The following is a 5589-nucleotide window of genomic DNA, read 5'->3' on the forward strand; positions in this document are numbered from 1 at the left end:
TAGGGGTAATTGGGTTTGGTAATTAGTAAAAGTTTAAAATTTAAAAATTTAAAAATATAGTTTATATTCGGTTTATTGAATTATTCGAGTTATTCAATTCGAGAATTCAACTCGACTCAATTGAAATTGAAAAAAAATTGAGTTGATTCGATTAATTGATTAACTCGATTAACTCGATTCGAATAATTCGAAATTCGAATTTTTTTTCGATTTTTTCGAATCGAATCGAGTTTTGCTCACCCCTAAGTAAATGTACCTTTCTTGGCTGATCCCTTTCGCTGTATGGCGTGCTCGTTTGGGTTGGGCGTCGGCTAAGAGTGCTCGGAGCGTGGATTAACTCCAGTCTCCTATCAGGTGTGTATTTATCACTACTCTTGTTGTTGGATGGCTACTTCGGGCCGAAAAGGGCCATGTGGGCCCAATGGGCCTACAGGCCCAATTGGATAAGTTGTTCGATTGTGTAGTAAATATTGGACTAGGCTAGGTGAATCGCATATCTGTGGCTAGGTTTGGGCTAAAAGGGTCACACGAGCATGTGGGCCCATTTGGGCCGAGAATAGGCTTTAGGCCCATTCGTATTGTTATCCATGTTTAGAATACTTTAGTTTACCAATTCTTTGAAATGCCTCGACTTGTAAAATTACCAAAGTACTCTCGATTTACGTAATTACTGTTTTACCCTCGGTTCTGTAATTACTATTTTACCCTAGATTTATAGAATTACCGTTTTACCCTCAATTTACAGAATTATTGTTTTACCCTTGATTTACAGAATTACTGTTTTACCCTTGATTTATAGAATTACCGTTTTACCCTCGATTTATAAAATTACCGTTTTACCCCTAATTTACATAATTACCGTTTTACCCCTGATTTACATAATTATCGTTTTACCCTCGACTTACAAAATTACCGTTTTACCCTCGATTTACAGAATTACCGTTTTACCCTCGATTTATAGAATTACTATTTTACCCTTGATTTACAGAATTACTATTTTACCCTCGATTTACAAAATTACCGAAATACCCTCAATTTGTAAAATTACCAAAATACCCCTGATTTACAAAGTTACAGAAATACCCTTGACTTTTTAAAAATTATAGAAGTACCATTGGTTTACAAAATTACTGAAATACCTTTGGTTTGTTGATTTACCAAAACACCCTTGTAGGATGAAATGACTAAAATACCCTAAAAGGTAAAAAGACCGTAAAGCCCCAGAGGATAAAGTGACCGTAATACCTCGTATGGTAAAATGACGAATATGCCCTTATGTTCCGTATGGTGATGTGCTTAGGATTTACATATATTGATATTGGATTAGTTAAGTTTGAGTGACGGTGGTGGTTATCGTAGGCGATTGATTTTGGAAACGTTTCAACTTCAACCCGTAATGTGTGTACTAACCTCGTAATAGCTTAGATTAATATTTCGAAAAGTCAAAGCTTCATATTTTAGTGATTCGGGAATTAATATTTAGATCTATTTTCTCACGACGTTTAAGTTGGATTCACAACGGATATGGGGTAGGAAGGTATTTGGAACGTTCTTCAATGAGTAGATCTCTTGGTAAGTATTGAACCTTCTTTCCATTTGTATCTTGTGGTTTAAGAAAAGTGAAAACCCTCGTCGACTAAGGCTAAAAGGGTTTTTGGTGTTATTTGGTTTGTTGGTGATAGTGAGGATTAAAGGCTAGCGATCGAGGAGTGTGTGAAAAGCTTGGATCATCGGAGTGACTAAATCTAGTCATCAACTTCGCAAAGGTATGAACCCAAGGGCCATTGTGGATGGTGGTAGAATGTGTAAGTGATGATAATAGGTAGTTTTCGATTTGGTTTAATAATAACATGGTCTAATCTATAAGTGGTTGATTATAGGAGAAATCGCATAGGAGATCTCGTCAAGGAATATCGCAAATCGTGTGTAACGAACCCTTTTCATAGCTTAAAGCGATAAAATGTCGAAAAGCGAAATGCCAAATTCGGCATTTCGAGGACGTGTGAGCAATTAACGCTCACTAGTTAGTTAGAATCGATGAGATGATGATTGGGAACGATGGAAAGCGGTAAGAATGTGATTTTTGGCGTTCTTGGTAAGTTAGGCCTCGGTAGAAGTGGGGCCCATTGGGCTTTCGGGCCCATTTGGGTAAAATTGGTAGAAAACGAAATATGTTAAATTGCATGTTAAGACTATTATCATTGTTATGGATATAGGCTAAATGGGCCTAGATGACAAAATCAGCTGAGTAGGGCCCATCAGGGGTTTTTTGGCCCAATAACTCGTTTTCGCTAAAAGTGGGCCAGAATCACTGTATGCACCCATGAATTGTTTGTAACCGTTAATGAACATGGAAACCCTAATTTTTGGTAAAATTACAATATTACCCTTATAATATGAAAATGACCGTTTTGCCCCTAGATAAAAATAACCATTATACCCCTAAGGTTTATATATGAACTTAACGCATGGGATTTTGATAAACATGATATGTATGATATGCACATGATATGTATGATATGCACATGATATGTATGATATACACATGACATGTATGATATGCACATGATATGTATGATATGCACACGAGATGTTCATAAATGCATTGGGTTGGGGTTTTTATATGAATGGAGGAAGTGAAAAAGGGCTTATGCCCCAGTTATTAAAGGGCTTATGCCCTAGTTATTAAAGGGCTTATGCCCCAGTTATCAAAAGGGCTTACGCCCCAGTTATCAAAAGGGCTTACGCATGGAGTTATCAAAAGGCTTACGCCCAGTTATTAAAGGGCTTATGCCCCGTTATAAAAAGGGCTTTTGCCCTAGTTATTAAAAGAGGCTAGGCCTCGGTTATATATAAAAAGACTAAGCCGCCGGTGGAGAGTTATGGCGGGGTGGGTCGAGTTAATCCCCACATGGTGTGTTGGTTGGTACGGTGGAGAGTAGCGGATGGTGGGTTGAGTAGTCTCCCGGATGGGTTTGCATTCTTTCATTGACATTATATGTGATATTGAAATGGGCCTATGGGCCATAATTTCATCGTAAAGGCTTCGGCCCAGTAATATGAAATATGAAAAGGCTTTGGCCCAGTGTTATGAATTATGAAATATGAAAAGGGCTATGGCTCAGTACATGTATGAGATTGGTTTTGGGCTTAGACCCAACAGGCTATTATTGTTTTGGGCTCTGAAAGGGGCTTGTTGCACACTGAGTTTCCAAACTCACCCCCCTTTCCTTAATCTTGCAGGTGAGCTTAGATGTGGGGACTTGGGCCGGAGGGGATTCAGAGTGGCCACGGTGATTGTCTTTGGACTTTTAAATAAGCGTTGGTTTTCTTTAAATTTCCTTTAAATATTATTTATTTTTGGGTTGTAATAAGGCCATTTTAACTTTCCTTTTATTTCTTTTCGGGGTTACTTTAATCTTAATAACTTTAAACCTGGTTGATAATTATTCAAATGGGCTAGACTTAGGACGTGTTTTCAAAATGATACTTGTTTTCAAAATATCTCAACACCACGATTAATCGATTTATCAAAGACGTCCACTTAAACAAATTTAAACTCGATATGACAAAGTGTGGCTATGGTTGTGGGTATGTCTAGGATTGGATCCAATTAAAGAGTTTGGTACTTAGCGACCTTCATGGCTCACCTCCTTTATCTCGGATACCACGGTGCCCGGCTTCCATACACTTTGTTAACTCAACAAAATATATGGTTTTAAAACACTAAAAACGGAACGTGGGTTTTCAACTCCAATGTGGCACGCCGATTCGGCCATAACGTCTGGCCGGGTTTGGGGTGTTACATTTAGTGGTATCGAGCTAAGTTGCAACAACTCGGTACGTGGATCGGGTCCGAAAATTTTTCAAAATTTAGGCCTAAGAAGGGTATTTTGGAAATGGTTTTGAAAAGTTCATTTTAAAGATGTTTTATGAGTATATATGTTAAAATGGTCCAAGTTTTTCTGTTTTAAATTAAGAGTTTCAAAATAAAGGGTGTTTTCAAATCAAAGTTTTTTTTTTTTCGGTGATCAAAAACATAGTTTTCGAGTTTTAAATGGATTGAGAAAGAAGTGGCGCACTGAATCCCCGACACCAAGTCTGAGGTATTTCGTTCCTCGTATTATAATTGTATTAAGATATTCTTGTAGATAGAATGAGACCATATCATGACATTATAACTAGGGCAACCCTAAAACTCTAGAATCTGAGATCGTAGCTAGGCTATGATTACGTGAAAATAGAAACTTTAAAATACTATCTCGCATAAGACATATGAATAAATAGTAAAATTTTTGAGATCTTTGTAGTTAATTGATATGTGTACTAGTAATGTAGAGTATTGATATGGATTCTGAGGGTAAGCAAAGTCTACCAACTTCGGGTTGCGGTAACTCGGAGCTTGGTGCTGAGGCACTGGCCGAGTTAGTAAGGAAAGTGGTAGAGGAAGTATTGGATACCAAAATTAAGGAAATTAGGGAAACGCTTCAAGTAGGGTGCTTGGAGTGTAAGAAAAGGAAGGATTCTAGTTCTTAAAAAACCAAGCCTCGTTCTGTGAAACATGTTAAGGCACGACCAAACTATCCAATCTGTAAAGACTGCAACGGACGTCATCCGGGTGAATGCCATAGGAAGACAGGAGCATGTCTTAGATGTGGGTCCAAGGAGCATCGAGCTCGGGATCGCCAAGTTTATTTTATTTAAATATGTGTTACGAATTGTATGCGTGCTTGATAAATGTTTCTTTACTTTGGTAATTAGATGTTCTGGGTCGTACTAAGAATTATTTTTAATTAGAGTGCATAGTGGAAGCATAGAGGTTTGACTTGAGTAATACGGTTAGTTGATAGTTGGAAATTTCGAGGACGAAATTTCTTTAAGGGGAGTAGAATTGTAACACCCGAATTTGGGCCTGAAGTATTGGGCCTTGAGTGGGGGTCCGTAAGGAGGTTGTATATAGGTATTTAATTGTGCAATGAAATGAAACAATTAAATGTTTGCTATTAGTGGTTAATGGCTTTGAGAAGTGTTGGAGAAATCTTGGGTTCAAACTTGGGCTTTAGCAAAAATTTTGGTATTAAGTGAAAAAACCCGGATGCTTGGATGAGGGTTTTAAATTATTGTGTTAAATAAATGACACAAGGAAGCTTGTAGTCTAGTGGTTGTGGTGTCATTAAGGTTGTATGGGAGCCTGAGTTCAAGCCTTGGCTCTTGCAATTTATTTTGTTTTTTTTAAAGGGAACCGGACTTTGGCCTTTAGACCTTATAATTAATTGGGGATAAAATAGGACACAAAAGCCTTGTGGCTTAGTGGCAAGTAGCGTGTGGAGCATTTAAGGGAGGCATAGGTTGAATCCCATGGCAAGCAAAGAGCATTTATTTTGCTAACAGGGGCGGCAAGAGTTGGTGTTGAATTTAAACTCTAATGTTGGAGGATCCCACATCGAAGCTAATATAAGAGTGGTTGTGAAGTCGGCTTTAAATAGAGGAACCATGAAGAGAGTAAATGTACCTTTCTTGGTCGATCCCTTTCATTGTATGGCGTGCTCGTTTGGGTTGGGCGTCGGCTAAGAGTGCTCGGAGCGTGGA

At 38.1% G+C, this 5589-nt stretch overlaps 1 long non-coding RNA gene across 1 annotated transcript; it reads left to right on the forward strand.

Annotated features, from left to right (window-relative positions):
* The first annotated feature begins 248 nt into the window (after positions 1 to 248).
* Positions 249 to 3437, forward strand: LOC128293959 (uncharacterized). The gene is made up of 2 exons (XR_008284119.1): positions 249 to 354; positions 3244 to 3437. It is a non-coding gene; the product is annotated as an uncharacterized LOC128293959 (long non-coding RNA).
* Positions 3438 to 5589: the final 2152 nt, after the last annotated feature.

The sequence above is a fragment of the Gossypium arboreum genome, chromosome 6 (genome assembly GCF_025698485.1).
Source record: "Gossypium arboreum isolate Shixiya-1 chromosome 6, ASM2569848v2, whole genome shotgun sequence".
Classification (NCBI taxonomy): Eukaryota; Viridiplantae; Streptophyta; class Magnoliopsida; order Malvales; family Malvaceae; genus Gossypium; species Gossypium arboreum.